Source organism: Bos taurus, chromosome 15, assembly GCF_002263795.3.
Source record: "Bos taurus isolate L1 Dominette 01449 registration number 42190680 breed Hereford chromosome 15, ARS-UCD2.0, whole genome shotgun sequence".
NCBI lineage: Eukaryota > Metazoa > Chordata > Mammalia > Artiodactyla > Bovidae > Bos > Bos taurus.
Window position 1 is genome coordinate 30,347,566 of NC_037342.1, and position 14,749 is coordinate 30,362,314.

The window sequence follows — 14,749 nt, forward strand, 5'->3', positions numbered from 1 at the left end:
TCTCCCAGCAGCCACACCTCATCCTCAGCCCTTCTCTCATCAGGTCTGCCGTTGGAAGTTCCTCTCCAGGTCTGTCCTGCTGCAGGCTCTGACGGGCCCACCCCTCCCACCAGAGGGGACCTTGGGAAATGGATTGCATGTGGCAGAGTGTCAGTAGGCTTGGCATGGCACGGCGGGCAGGGCTGACAGCGGAAATTGGAAGCTAGCTGCTGTTTGACAGGTATATTATTCCCGCTGCTCTTGATTTATTTACCAAACAGCATGCAGGGCCCCAGCAAGCTCCCAGGGAGAGGGTGGGAGTCGAAGCTGAGGGGACTCTGAAGGGAGGAAGTGGTCTGTGTGAGCTGACATTGGTGCCACGTGGGAAGGGGGCTGGGGAACCTCCTGGAGTGGGAGGCTTCTGTGGGACCCTCCTTCAGGACCCTGGCAGGAGGGGCTTCCTGAGCCAGGGTCTTGGGCCAGGGTCAGTGGTTTGGGGTCAAAGTCAAGTGAGGGTCTGCTCCTTAGAGGTGGTTTGGAGAGGGGCCCTGCCAGTGCATAGGGGAAAAAGGGGGACATGCTAGGGTCCTCAGAGGTGGGCGGGGGGATCAAGGCTGCCCAGCAGGTTTGTCCAGGCACCCATCAGCACTCAGGAGCCCAGCCAAGGAGGCGAGTGAGGTCTGACTTGGAGCCCACGCCTGGTCATTGAGGTGGGCACCCTGGCACAGGGCTCTGTCTGCCTGGAGGGGCACCTTTTCCTAGTACCTTCCCAAAGGTGCTGTGTGGGCTAGTGACAAGTCTATGAGGGTAAGCAGAATATCAGGTGTGGGACAGACAGGAATCCAAGTCCATCTGGGTTACATACAACTCACGTGACCTGGAAAGGCCTCAGCCTCTCTGAACATTGGTCTTCATGGTATGGCCGTGGAACCCAAGGCTCTCTGAGCTTTCATCTGCTCCTACTAAATGGTAATAATAATAATAATAATGCCCCTTCTCGGGGCTATTTGAGGAAGAACTAAGATAATCTACGTAACAGTGCTTTGTAAGTCTATATACATAGTTTTAAAAAAGAATTTTTAAATGAATGGAGAGAAAAGGCAGAGTGAGCATTCATCCCAAATGTCGGCTGGTGAGTCACACCGTGGGGATGGGCATCTGCGTGTGTTTGGAGGAGTGGATGGCCGACTGTGGGTGTGAGACCGTGTCGGCTCAGCTGTGGATTTGTTCTCAGTGAGATGAGGAAGCTCTTCAGAGGAGCCCTTGGCTGCCGCTGGAGAGTCTGAGAGTGTGTGCCCAGAGTGCACATGTGTGCCAGTTCCCGGGTGAGGATGTCTGTGACAGTGTGATGACCTCCCTGAGAGTGTGACTGAGTACTTTAGGAATGCAGGGCTATGTGTACACACATGTGTGTGTGCACATGGGAGTTTGAATGTATGGATGTGTGTGCACACACAGAAACATGAGTGTAGAGGAGTGTGTGTGCACACAGGTGTGTTTGTACGTGTGCACACAGGAATGTGAGTGTATAGGAGTATGTGTGCGCACAGGGGTGTATGCAAGGAAGTGTGAATGTATGGGGGTGTGTGTGCACAAGAGTGTCAGTGTATAGGAGTGCATGTGCACACAGGGCTGTATGCATGTGTGAGTGTGAATGTATGCGGGGTGTGCACACAGACATGTGAGTGTAGAGGAGTGTGTGTGCACACAAGGGTATGCACATGAGAGTTAAGGGCTTGGCGTCAGTGTGTGCAGAATCATGCACAGAGAGGGCCCATGCATGCGTGCACACACACACACACACAGATCCCTCAGCACTACATGAAAGTAGCCTTGCAGCGTCTGCAGCACATCTCTGCCTGGGAACCTGATGCAAAATTCATGGAGCATCTGGTTTTAGAAGTGCAGAGATGGAGAGGAGTGGAGATTACATCCAATCCTGAGTGGTGGGTGAGTCGCAGAACAGAACGGTGCTCAACGGAAAATCCCTTCCTCTCTGACTTCACTGGGGCGTGGTGGGGGGACACCGACTATTTCTTCCCAGCTTCTGGTCTGTGGACTTTCTTGGCTTGTGATAATTACTGTCCCCACCCCATCTCCCAGCACACTGGCTGTCATCCTAGAAGCAGATCTGATGGGTCAGCCCAGAGGTTGAGGGTGGAGGCAGGGAGGAAGGGAAGCTCTGGGGGCCCAGGGGGTCCCAATGAATGTAACCCCCCGAGCCCTATGACAGGAGCCCCCAATCTCCAGGATATAATGCCTGATGATCTGAAGTGGACCCACTATAATAATAATAGAAATAAAGGGCATGATAAAGGTAATGCACTCCAATTATCCCGAAACCAGCCCACCCCCAACCTCGCTCTGTGGAAAAATTCTTCTATGTTACTGATCCCCGGTGCCAAAAGCCTGGGGACCACTGCCCTGTGAGGGGCTTCCCTGGTTGCTTAGATCCTAAAGAATCTGTCTGCTCTTCAGGAGACCCAATTTCAAACCTAGGTCAGGAAGACATCCTGGAGAAGGGAATGGCTACCCACTCCAGTATTCTTGCCTGAAGAATCCCATGGACAGAGAAGCCTGGTGGGCTACAGTCCATGGGGTCGCAAAGAATCGGACCCGACTGAGTGACTTAGCACTCACGTATGCCCTGTGAGGTCAGACAGCTCTGGAATAGCGGGCAGTGTGATCTGAGGACCACAGATGGTAGCTGGAAAGCAGCATTTCTGGGGTGGACAGTCTCCAGTGACCCCAGACAAACCTCCAGGCAGGTCCAGCTCCTTTCTCTCCTGGGAACTCAGGCTGTAATTCTGTAGAAGGTTCACTCACAGATGCAACTGGCCCCTTGCGAACTCATGAGGGTGAGGGGGCCCTGGCCATGGCAGAGCACAGGGATGCCAGGCTCCTTGCTCTGGGCCCTGACGAAGGGTATGAAAAGGCCTCACAGCACCCTGTCCTTGCTCTGACCCTGGCACCCAGTTTCTGGCCTGGATGTGGGTGGAACTTAAAGAGTCACAAAATGAGCCTGGGTGCTGACCCCTTGGAGGAAGGTGCTGTGGAGGTTGGCGAGGGCATGAGCACACCAGCTGGGAAGGAGACAGGAAGCCCAGAGGGACAGGAGCCCTGTCATGTCCACTTATGCTTTGTGTGCTGAAACTTGACCCTCCAGGGGAGGGGCGGGGGTGCAGTGGGGGTGGCAGAGGCAATGCCGGAAAGGCTGGGGGTGCATCTGTCTCCCAGTCCAGGCCAAGATGTGCTCGTTGCCCACAGCTGTGTGGCCCTGCTCACCCTGGGTCCCCAGATTCGATCATCCATGGCTCCTTCTCCCTCTGGCCACTGCCTGACCGCAGGTGCCACCTCCAAGCTCTGTCGGGAGATTAGGCCCTCTGGCCACCCTGGACTCTGGGCGGTGTGTGCTTGCATTTCTGAATGCGCTCCCCCCCATTACTCTCCTTTCTTTCTGCTTCTCTGCCTCCCCCCAGCTCCTCTGGCCACATTCTCTTCCTCCTCTCCTCTGTCCATCCTCTTTCCTGTCTCCCTCCTTTTCAAATCTCTTCTCTGAGCATGATGTTCTTCCCCATCCCATCCTATCCCCATCCTCTCTTTAGATTGTCGGAGCCAGTGAAGGGCAGTAAACAAAGACAGAGGAATGGTCAGGCTGGACAGAGGCCAAGGAACTCACAGCCTTGGGTGCCACCTCCCCAGCTGCCCCCAGATGGATGTCACCAGCCCGAGAGGAGAGAGCTCCTCTGCCATGTGTGTGCACGCACCCACACTCTACACAATGCTCCATGCCTTTATGGGGGTCAGGCCTTTATGGGGGAAAGAAAGGAAGTCAGTGACCCCCATGCTTCCTGCATATCAGGGCAAAGGTTCTTAAAAGGGAGCCAGCAGATGAGGAGGGTGGACATGGGGAACATACACTGGCCTGAGCTTGTCTGGGCTCCACCTTCCTGCCAGAACCCCCAGGGAGTCTGGCTCTCTGCTCAGGCCTACAGACTGTCACCTCAGGCGGACTCCTCTAGGCCTGGGTCCTGTGGGTCAACCCTCCAGCCCTGGGGGCTCAGTGCTGATCCTTGGATGGAGCTCAAGACCCTTCACAGTCAGCTCCTCCGTTTCCGGTCACTCCTCTGTACCCATGCCCACGTGCTCTGTCTTTTCACCATACCTCCCTGGCTTAGGATGTAGTGCTAAAACCCCCAGCAAAACGTGAAGTAACAACCACCAAAAAACCCAAACAAAAAAGAGCTTGGAAACTGGACAGCTACATGGGACCCTGGGAGGGGCTGCTCCCAGATATGTGACTTGGGGAGGGTTATGCCCAACTGTCTTCTCTTTATTTTGGATAGTTGGCTCTGTTTTTTTTTTTTTTTTCCTTTTCCCAGATTTTCTCAACTGTGTTGGCTTGATCTCCTATCTCCAAGGAAGGGTACCTGACCCAGACCTAGCCAATGAGAGCTTATATCATCCCTGCAATAGAGATTGGTCCAGAGTTGGGGAAGTCAGTTTTAGGATGTTTGTTGGAAATTTCTGAGAAGGGGCTCTTTCCCTTGGTATGGCTAAGCTGATTGAAGTGTGTCTGAAGTTGTCTGTCTCGGCTTGGGGAGACTGACTCTTCCTCAAAATAAACACAGGTTTATTTTATTATAAAAACAGAGGTTATTTTATCTCCCCAAAAACCAACACAGGTGAGCAGAACAAAATGATAGAGGAAACAGATACTCAATAACCTTGATTAATGGTGCCTGGATACAGCCATGCCTGAAATCCTGAGGCCATATCTATTCTTGAACAGTTAAGTTATGTGAGCCATTTGCTTTTCTTTCTTGTTTGCTGAATGCAGTTTGACTTGGGTTTCTGTCCTTTGCAAAGTAGGGAGTTGACCAATGCAGAGAAATGACATAACCTTTCTGAACATGGTTCCTCATCAGTAAATTTATTTCTCTTACAAATACTGATGGAATTGGTACTGAATGGCAACCCTCAGCTAAGATAGGGAGCAGCAATTATCAAAGACCTTGCCATTGTTAGCTCACTGACCCTTCTAAGAACTCTGTGAGGACGTTTAGGACTGTAGAGATTATACTTCATTTTCTGAGGTAGACTCTCATAACCAGGAATGTTACAGGTGCCAGAGAGCTTCTGTTTGCTCCATCTTGGGTCACTTTCCACCGTCTGCCCCAGGGAGGCTGGCCCTGTTCCTCTGGAATCCCCTCAGTTCTGTCATGGAGTCCCGAGCAGTTCATCTAAGGGACCAGGGGGAAGTTCAAGATCTCTGTTCTCCTTTCTCTCCCACAGGGTGGCCTTGGGCTGGCCCTGACCCTTGACCAAAGGTATGAGCTCCCAACCTGTTCCAGAAACCACTCCCTCCCTTTGAGCCTCAAGGTGGTAACAGCTCTGCTTCCCCTATGCATTGCCAATGCACTTATAAAACGTCCCTTATTAAGTCTTTAATTTACCCTAATTTTTGTGGCCATTGGTTTCCCATGGAGACTGATATTGGTTCATCCAACCACATCAAGTATTTGGGTTTTTTAAAAATTTATTTAAAAAATTATTTGTTTATTTATTTGACTGAACCAAAGTCTTGCAGCATACAGGATCTTCAGTCTTCATTGTAGCATGGAGGATTTTTTTGAGTTTCATGTTTTGATGAAAGTTTTACTTTCGTTTCACATTCAAAGGATTTGTTAATGAAAAAAACCACTGATGACAATTTCAATTTTTTTAAAGAAGATTATTTAACTTAATTTTAGAAAGAAAATGAAAGTAGCTCAGTCGTGTCTGACTCTTTGCGACCCCATGAACTATATTTTTTTTGCCAAAATACTGGATTGGGTAGCCTTTCCCTTCTCTGGGGGATTTTCCCAACCTAGGGATCAAACCCAGGTCTCCTTCATTGCAGGCGGATTCTTTACCAGCTGAGCCACAAGGGAAGCCCTTAATTTTTAACACACAGTCACTAAAAGAAAAGGAATAGAAACAATAGAGAAAAGTAAAAACACATACATCACCATGTGGGCCAATCAACATCCAGACTTAGTGCTGGGAACTCCCGAGTAACAGCGACCTGGAGTCCCAGCTGGGAAAAGGTCCTAGGCAGTGTCCACCCCGTGAGTGGGACTTCTAATTGCAGTTTTGGGGGCTCCCGCTTATAATCTCAGGCTGCAAAACGATATCGTCATCAGTTTGTGTGCAAAAAATGCAGCCCTAGTTTTACTTTAAAATTTTTACAATGCTGTTTTATCTTGTGAGTCATAGGATTTTGTTAAACCCTGGGGCAGTTGGCCAGACCTGCACGTACTCAAGAATTCCAAGACCGAGTCCTTTTCTTATACGAAGTGCTGCCTGATTTGCTGTGCTTGCAGGCAGGCATGGGACTGGGCAGTGTCCAGGTAGGTCAGAGAGAGGGTCAGAGGGCTGCTTTCATGCTTCTGAAACCTGAACAAGATTCCTTCTATTTTAATTTCCCTAACACTGTTGCATGTGAGATCTAGTTCCCTGACTAGGGATTGAACCCAAGCCCCCTGCATTGGGAGCTCAGAGCCATAGCCACTGGACCACAAGGGAAGTCCTGACATCAGCTATTTAAATTCAGATATGAATGTGCTATATCCTGTGCCTTTTGTATTATCCCACTGTCCTGGGACCGCACACCGTTCCTTTTCTTCCAGGGCCCGGTTGAGCCACATTTTCTCCATGAAACTTTCCCAAATCCCTCCCCTCCCATCTCCCATTCCCCTGTGCACACGATGTCAGAGCCTGCTGGATCTCTGTCTCCCCTCCTCCAAGGGCACAGGGACTGTGAATTACTCTACTTATCTCTCCAGTGCCTGCCACCCTTTAGCTGCTCCGTCCCAGTCCGGGACCTGGTATATAGTAGATACTCAACAACTGTTAGTTGAATTCAGTGACAGATTCTAGAGTGGCTCCTAGGATGTGGCCACAGGAGTCTTTGCACCATCTTTGGCCTCTGTAGCTGGTTGGGGAAAAACCTCCTCATTCTTAGAGACTCAGCTTGGGCATCACCTCTTGCAGGAAGTCTTTTCTTGCCCAGCAGTCCAGCTCCTGAGCTGCTTGAATGGTCCTCCAGCAGCTCTGACCCAGCTCTCCCTGTTTGGTCAGGAGGCCTCAGAGCAGGACTAACTGCTGTGACCAAACACTATGCTTGATACAGGCTGGATAGATGGCCACAAAGTGGATGGCAGTGACCATTTTTTTCATTTAAAAATATCTCTTCTTTGGGCTATGTGTCAATCCCGCCTGGACACAGTAGGGGGTAGAACCAGTCTGGGTTCACTGGGAAGTGGTCAGATAAGATCATGTTGCCTGTGAGGGTGGGGAATATTTTCCCTAAAAGGGGGAAGACACCACTGCTGTTGCTAGTTGACTTAAAAAAATGCACAGCGCAAGAGTTATGAATCAAGTTTTATTTGGGGCAAAATGAGGACTATAGCCTGGGACACAGCACCTCAGATATCTCTGAGAAACAGCTCCAAAGAGGCGGGGGGGGAAAGCCTGTATATATGTAATTTTGTTGAAGGGGGAGTACATGCAATCAGCTGCATATTTTTTCACAGAAGTTTTCTGCTAGTCACATGAAGGTTACTGCTAATCATGAGGAGCAGTTGTCATTATGAAGGATTTTAGTACTTTTCTAGATATGAGGAGATAAAAGAATTGGGCTCATAAAATCAGCTCCTGGAAATATCTGTCTGGAGACCTGTTCTGTCAATTTTCCCAGAGTGCTTCGTTCCTGCCCTCCACCCTGAGCTCCTTCCAAGGGGGTGTTGAAAGTTAGCAGCTGCAGCAGCTCACGATTCAATTCTCATAGAGGTAGATGGCAAGTGCTAATTTGTAGTTGGCACTGCTCATCCTGGTATATAGTATAGGAAGTATATAGAGAATAGGAGGACCCTCAGGCAAGTAACTGGAACAAAGAAGCCCCCCGATAGGCAGGAGTGACTCCTTTCCTGGATGGCAGTGACCAGCCCGAGTGTCTGGGAAGCATTCTGGACAATAGGGGTTAAAAGTGGCACCTGCTTTGTGGAGAACAGTGAGAGTCATCTTTAACTACGAATGCTCATGCCTGTGCATGGGGTTTAGCTCTCACCACATCGTTGTGGGTGGGGCTTCCCTGGTGGCTCCTCTGTAAAGAATCTACCTGCAATGCAGGAGTCATAGGAGACATGGGTTCCATCCCTGGGCCAGGAAGATCCCCTGGAGGAGGGCATGGCAACCCACTCCAGTATTCTTGCCTGGAGAATCCCATGGACAGAGGAGCCTGGTGGGCTACAGTCCATAAGGTCTTGAAGAGTCAGACATGACTGAAGTGACAAAGCATGTATGCATATCATTGCTGCTGCTGCTGCTAAGTTGCTTCAGTCGTGTCCGACTCTGTGTGACCCCATAGACGGCAGCCCACCAGGCTCCCCGGTCCCTAGGATTCTCCAGGCAAGAACACTGGAGTGGGTTGCCATTTCCTTCTCCAAGGCATGAAAGTGAAAAGTGAAAGTGAAGTTGATCAGTCGTGTCCGACCCTCAATGACCCCATGGACTGCAGCCTTCCAGGCTCCTCCGTCCATGGGATTTTCCAAGCAAGAGTACTGGAGTGGGGTGCCATTGCTTTCTCTGATGCACATCATTATGGATAGGTAATTTTATTTCCATTGTTCAGATGAAGACCTGAGATTTAGAGAGGTGAAGTAGCTTTCCAAGAGCAACTAGTTAGGAAGAGCCAGGTTTCAAATTCCAGCCTGGTTCTAAAGCTGTAACTGCAGCTGAAGTGTAGGCAGAGAGGAAGGACTAGGATGGGGGACCGTGTAGGGCCCCCACTTTGACATGAGCTGCCACACCTCATAAGTCTGACTACCTGGTTACCTGTGATCAGGTGTGTGAGTTTTTCCTGGGTTGTCCTCGCACCACTGGGGCTGTGTAACTGAGCTCTAGAGCCCTAAGGCAAGGGTCACATAGCCAGGTGGGGGCCAGGGTTACAGGTTTCATTTCTGCCCCCTCACCTTGAGCTCCTTCCAAGGGGGTGTTGAAAGTTAGCAGCTGCAGTAATACATGATTTAATTCTCATAGAGGTAGATGGCCTGGCCTGAAGTCTGAGTAGGAGTCAGCTAGAGACCTCAAGGGGAAGGTGGAACTTGGGCACAGAACTGGGGTCGCTGCTTCCCCAGAACCAGCCTGGCACAGGGTTAGCTCACACTAGGTCTTCTTATGGCTCATTTCTCCTCCCACTGGCATCCCAGCACAGGGCTGCGAAGGAAAGAAGTCTCAGAATACTTGGGCTCAGTGCGGATCTGGAAGGACCCAACTCATTGTTCTAATCATAGAACTACATCCTGGATAAGCTTCCAGGCTAGGTTTCCTTTACCAGACCCTTGGGTACCGTCACACCTCCCAACTCCATGCACTGGTGACGCTGGAGAAATGCAAACACTTGACCCGAGCTGCTGAATAAAGGCGAGTGGTCTGTCCTTTGATCCCAGACCCATGGCAAACCACACAATTACAAACCAAATGGAAATAACTTTCTGAATTATCTATTTTAGCTCCTCTGTTCCACATGGAACTCCAAGCTGGTACTGGAGGAAGTGAAAGAAACTGAAAATGTTAGCTGCTCAGTTGTGTCCAACTCTCTGCCACACCATGGACTGTGGTCCTCCAGCTTCCTCCATCCATGGGATTCCCCAGGCCAGAATACTGGAGTGGGTTGTCATCCCCTTCTCCAGGGGATCTTCCTGACCCAGGGATCAAACCTGCATCTCTTGCATTGCAGGCAGATTCTTTACAGTCTGAGCCACCAGGGAAGCTCCTGGTTCTGGAGGAGGGAAGATGAAAAAGAGAGCCCAGGACTGGCTCTGAGCTGGATGGGACTCAAGCTGGGCCCCCACCCAACTCCCTAAGACCCCACAAGGACCCCAGTAAAATGGAAACAGCTCTCTTTTCCTCCCTCTGTCTCTCCTCTGGGTAGCCCAAGGGAGCAGCTCTGGACCCCAGTGGGTAACGCAGTATTGACAACTTGCTTTCTCTCTTCTCAGTAACCAGCTCAGTGCACAACAGATCAATTTGCAATCATAGCTGCTTTTCAGCCCCTGCACCACCATCAGTGCTAACTCAAGGGCTGGTATTGGGATGGCCACTGTCCGCTTTCCTGCCTGTCTTGCACAATACCCAGAGTTGAAGGCCGGCGGAGGTGGATTGGGAACAGGTGAGTACCTAGGACTCTCTGGTCAAACAACATGAGGTCTGTTGGGCCACACCTCCTGTGCAGGGCCCTCTCCTGGGGACAGGGTGATGGTCCAGAGGGTGAAGGAGCTTGGCTCTGCCCTAGAGGAGCACGGGGTTTGGGGACGCCAGGAAACAGACAAAAGGCTCTTATAGAGAGCATCTTAAAGGTACAGGATCTTTGTGTGGCAGGACCCCAGAGGCCATCCAGCCTGGCAGTTCTTGGCCACTGCAGCACACAGAGGGTGTGCCTCGCGCATGCAGATCCTTCCACATCATGCTCACTCCTCTCTCCAGCCACAGAAAGTACATCGTATGACAAGTGGTAGTGATGCTAAATAGGTACCGAAGCCTCCATCAACCTTCTGAGGTCACGCAGGTGTACTGAGCCAGAGTTTGAACCCTGATGTCTGGCTCCAGTGTCTACTCTAAGCTTTCAATAATAGACATCCAATAAATATTTGTTGAATGGAAGCCTAGGTACTTTGAAAAATGTAGATACCCCACCCTGGATCTTCTGAATCAGAATCTTAAGAGGGGTCCCTGGCATTTGAACTGTTTACAAAACGTCTGGGTTGTGCTAATGAAGCACACAGGTGCAGGAGCTGAGGGCAGAAGTGATCGCCAAGGCCACCGAGCTTAACGTTAGGATTGCAGCCTGCGCCTCCTGACACTGAGTGCTGGGTGATTACGCGAGCGATGGGGGTTCCGTGGGCTTGGGTATTCTGGAGGAAGCACACCTGAGCAGGGCTTGCAGGTAGAGAAGGGAGGGGGTCTCGTGCAGGGAAGAGGCAGGGGAGTTCCAGGCAGAGAGAAGGGCCTGAGCAAAGGCTTGACGTGGAACCAAGCACGTTTCATTCTTCTTTGAAGAGAAACTGAACCCATGGAGAGGGAGATGCCCGGTACCATCCTTGGTTTGTGCTCTAGAGAGAGGCAGAGAGGTAAAGGGAAGTGGCCACCCTACAGCAAATCCAAGAAGGCTTCCTGGAAGAGAAAGAAGATGGATTTCAGGGGCTTGCTAAATAGAGGACAAGATGCTGATCAGTGGGCACAGGTGAGGTGGCTGGGTGGGAGTAGATTTGACATGAGAGCATCAGGAGTCGTCAGAACTGCTGGAGGCCTCATTCTGCCGTTTCCAGCCATTTAACCATGCCTTGCCTCAGCTTCCCCATTTTACAAATGGGGATAATAACACCAGTTCTCTTTCAGGGTGAGTAAAGAGAGGAGGAGATGGTGGCAGTGAACTGGCTTTTAAACTGGGAACTGCCATACAAACATAAGTGACTTGGGTGTGGGGTTTCACAGACCAGAGTCTGAATTCCTGCTCTGACACTTGTTAGCTGTGCAGTCCAGAGACAAGTTGCTTGAGGGTTGTCACCTGTAAAATAAGGATAACGAACCTATGCATCACAAGATGAATACAGGTTGCCAGCGAGAGAGCGTGTCTCTGGCACACAGTGGCTCAATAATGCTAGGGGGGTAGTGCAGCCTGGTGGAAAATGACATCCAGACCTTGCCCCTCATCCACTCAGCAGCCTGATCTCGCCTGACCTCTGTGAGCCTCAGCCTCTGCAGGTAGGAAAGAGGAGGCGAACCTCACTGGGCAGCCGTGAGAATGGAGAACCTTGAGCAGAGGACTAGCATGGGGGAGGCGGTCAGTGATGGGACTGCCATCAGCCAGAATGACCAGGAAAAGGCAGCAGAGAATCAACAGGCCAGAGAGAAGAGAGGAGCGAGTTCGGAGGAACAGGAGGCAGGAAGAGGAATGAGAAGCCCAGGATTAGAAGTAGCAACAAGCCCTCAGCTCCTTGCTGAGGGCACTGAAGACTGCCAGGGCTGACCTTGACCCCTTGACCCCGCCCCTCCTCACACCTTGGGGACCTGCTCTGGGCGCCTTCTGGTCTGGACCCAGGCTCTGGACCCAGCCCCGAGGCCAGTCTCCAGTCTGCGCCACCTAGCACTGATGAATGCCTGGGTGAGGACTTCGAGGGCTGCAGCCACAATCAATACTCTAATCAACACCGCACGGAACCCGCCAGCGTTTTTCCCCCACCCCGAACTTGTGGCAAGGAGGGGAGGTTGGGAGTTGCTGAGAGGAAAGAGAGATTAACTCCAATGCTGAGAACTCAACTGGATAAATAATTGAATCAGTGGGAGAGGAGGAGGGACGGGCAGGGGAGAGAACACAGCCAAGGATGCAGAGGAGACTCTCTGCAAGGGGGTCTGGAGGCAGGGGCCATTTGGGCTTCGCAGGCCAGCTCAGGGGATTTGAGACAAGGATGCAGGCTCAGATGGCGGATGGCACCGTCATCTACTTTGCAGTCCTTCTGCCAAGACTGAGTCCCTGCTCGAGCCCTACCCTTTGACAGGACAGCTGTTATCCTCCCCAACCCCTCCCTCATCCTTCCAAGTCTTGCTCCAGACCCTGGATCTGAGGCTCCTACAAGGGCTCCAGAACCACCTTTCTTTCCACACAGCCCTGCAGGGTGAGATTAGGACCCAGCGAAGGGCGTTTGTCTGAGTCCCCTTGTGCATGTGTATGTGTGTGTGTGTGTGTGTGTGTGTGTGTGCACGTGCGCGCGCTACTTCGCTTCAGTTGTGTCCAGCTCGTTGTGACCTTATGGACTGTAGCCTACTAGGCTCCTCTGACCATAGGATTCTCTAGGCAAGAATACTGGAGTGGATTGCCATGCCCTCCTCCAGGGGATCTTCTTGACCCAGGGATCAAGCCCGAGTCTCTTAGTCTCCTGCATTGGCAGGTGGGTTCTTTACCATTAGTGCCATCTGGGAAGCCCTTCCCTTCTGCATCAGATCTCAGTTCTTCCTCCACTCCGGAGGCCAGAGCCTCTTGTCTGGGAGCCCAGAGCTCTATTCCAGGCCTTGCCTTGAGGGAGGGACTGGGTCATGCTGGCTCAACTGCAGCAGTGGCTTTTGTCTACCTCTGACCCAATTACTACATGCCAATTACTCTCTTGAGTGGCAGCACAGTGCTGAGTGCCCAAGAATGGGTCCAGGTCTTTGCTGCCCCTTAAGCCCCAGTGCTCTCTTGCCCATCTCAGGTTTGTGCCTCCACTGCCCGCCAGAAGGAAGCCTGGACATCTCCACCTGCCCCCAAGACAGAGCCTTGCAGGCTGGGCAGCTGAACCCCATGGGGGTCACACCAGGGAGGAGACCTGGTCACAGTTATGGCTCTGCCAGGCTTGACCTTGGTGAGTTCGTTCATTTCACTGAGCCTGCCTTCTCTCAGCTTTACAAGGGGGATGACTGTCTCTACCCTCCTGGCCCCCCTGGGGTTTCTATGGAGAGAAAATGTGATAATGCTTCCTGATGGCCTGGTGGAGAGGGGCGGGATGGGGGGAGGGCTCTGCAGGGAAGTGACGAACACGGTGGATGTGGCTCCGGCTGCTGACCCCAGACCACAGGACATCCATCCGCTGACCCCACGTGGGCATGATACAGGAGCAAAACCATCAGAAACACGCGGGGAGGCTTGTGACGAGTGGGGATCGTGGGCCCTCCATGGATGGGACCCACACTCACGGTTTGCTCCCTCTCACCCACTCTTGGGCATCAACCCCAGGTGTCTGTGCTTGAGCTCAGTGTCAGGGCTTGGGGAGAAGGAAGTGTGATCCCAAAGCCTGGCTGATCCCACCCTGGTCACATGACTTCCGCAGGGCCCTCACTTAGCAGTAGAGATTGTCCCTGGCCACTTTCCCTTATTCCCCTCCCCAGATCACCTAGAATGTCACGGCTGGGAGTGACCTTAGAGACTTCACAGTTAAAATGGCCTGAACTGACTTTTGGCCACTGCTCTTTACACAAAGACAGGTAATTAGCTGACTGGGTTCCTGGGGGCCTGAAGGCTTGCAGGGACATCCTGGGGGTGATGGGGAGGGCAATGGGGGGCTGAGTGATCAAGTCTTTGCCTCCTCCTCCCCAGCTCCATCTGAGTCAGGGCTACTCCCTCCTTTTTGATCTGTATTTTATTTCTGGGTAAAATATATGAAAACAGCATTCTGCCGCAAAAACAAAACAAAACAAAAACTGTGAAAATTGCTGCCCTGGACTCCACCACATTCTTGAATCCTGAGCCTAGCCCTGTGCCCCTCAGCCTCTCCCCTGGGACTGTTCTCATCTGTCCCTGGTTTGTTCGGGCTCTTCCTCCAGACCACATTCTCCTATGCTCCCTGTATGCTTTTCTCTAAAGTCAGAGTCAACCCTCCAACTGAACAAGCCTAATGACTAGTCTCGCTAAAGAGATAATGAGAGGGCCTTCCCAGGAATTGATGAGTATTTCAACAGGAATCTTCTGGAGACAGTGCCCTAATTTGCTTTAAAGGACTTGGGGGGCATCAGGGGAGATGTTTCTGGACAAGGAGGCCTTTGGGAGCTTCTATAGGGGGGCTATACTGGAGCACATGCTTAGCCTGTGTTCCTAGTGACAGGCAGGGTGGAAGTGGAGCAGTTACAACTGCCCAACAGATACCTTATACATCAGAGGTCCTTCCACACCCTACACTCCATCTTGCATCATCTCTAC